The sequence below is a fragment of the Phalaenopsis equestris genome, unplaced genomic scaffold (genome assembly GCF_001263595.1).
Source record: "Phalaenopsis equestris unplaced genomic scaffold, ASM126359v1 Scaffold000002, whole genome shotgun sequence".
Lineage (NCBI taxonomy): Eukaryota > Viridiplantae > Streptophyta > Magnoliopsida > Asparagales > Orchidaceae > Phalaenopsis > Phalaenopsis equestris.
The window spans coordinates 39963467-39965026 of record NW_018164444.1 but is presented as its reverse complement, the minus strand read 5'-3'; positions in this window follow the sequence as shown (position 1 = coordinate 39965026).

Here is a 1560-nt window from a genome sequence, read left to right as displayed (position 1 = left end):
AACTCCATGAGCCTCTCAGCTCGGATTAGCTCCTCTACCAGGCTTGGAGGTGCCTGCATTCCTCCGTATCGTGCCCGTGGTCTCGATGATAATTGCAGCATATGTTGGGATTCAAAAGGGAAGTATCGTTTTTCATTGGAGTCACCTTTCAGAAATACTCCTTATCTTCTATGGTATTTACAAGTCCTACAATTGAAACTCTCAGTGAAATTGGTCTAAACGTTTAGTTTGATTGTTTGATTGACTGCATCTGTGTCTGTCTCATTCGTCCTCCTTGTTCCTTCAGAAGGAGCAGTCTCTCTTGCATTTCGGACGAGGGGTGTCCTCCCTCCATCCATCATCTCTCGAGTTATTCTTGCTCGTCTGTCAATCCAATTTATCTCCTTTTGAAATGGGTTGGTTCATACTCCTTAGCCGCAATGTGATCGTTAGCTAACTTCAGGGGTTCAGCCAACATCTCGGGTTTCCATAAACCCACAACATATCTGAATTGTGGACTCTTCTGTCCTTATGCTAGGACAGCCTTAGCAATGATCAACTCTACGTTTCACTCCTCGAGCATCTTCTTCTGGAACCTTGTAACACGTGCCCTCAAGCTCTCGTTCAGTCCATGTTTCACATACCACAAAGAATTTGAATCATTTCATGGCTTTTGGGCGCTAGCAAACTGTGCCAAAAATAACTTTATGAAGTCTCCAAAGAAATTAATAATTCATACGAGGAGTCTTTCAAACCATCTGAGAGTGCAATCTCTCAAAGTAATCTAGAACAATCGATACATCAATCTGTCTGAAATCTTGCGAAGGCAAATTACCGACTCAAAGGATGCAATATGGTCAGAAGAATGAGGGAATTTTAAATAATTAATCTATGACAAATAAATTCTAACAAGTTGAATTATACATAACATGCTTTCTTGCTAGTAATCGTAATTGGCAAACCACATCTATAAATCTCATCAACTTTGCATTAGTTGTATTTACAAAGCTAATGATATGTTGAATCTTATATATTATGTGACTAACACTTAATCCAATATCTCAACATCAAGTTGGAGATATACACACAACAATGCATGCTAAATGCTTGCCAAAAAAAAAATAATAATAAAATAAAAATAAAAATAAAAAATAAAAAACCTTCTTCATCTTGAAGCTGACCTTTAAAACTTTGATTGCTTTGTCATCAGTTAAAGCAATGTCTTGTGATAAAAGGTAAACCCATGTTCTCAATGCCCCAAAAACAAAGGTTTTATATACTATATCATTAATTTTAGATGTTATATGTGCAGGCAACAAATAAGAAAAATCTCAAAACATATTTTTGTAATCTCAATTATGAATTGATATAATGTGTAGATAATGCTCAGTGACAATCATCGCTTTTAATGTGTGTATTCACCTGAAATTCTGATACACCAAAAAATATTCAATTTTTCATATGTATTTAAGACTTATATTTGGTGATATTATAATTTAAAGAAATGTATTTTCATATTTTCTTATAGGTATACTAAGTCTAAGCATTTGGAGGTTTAAAGATGCAAAAAGTACGAAATTT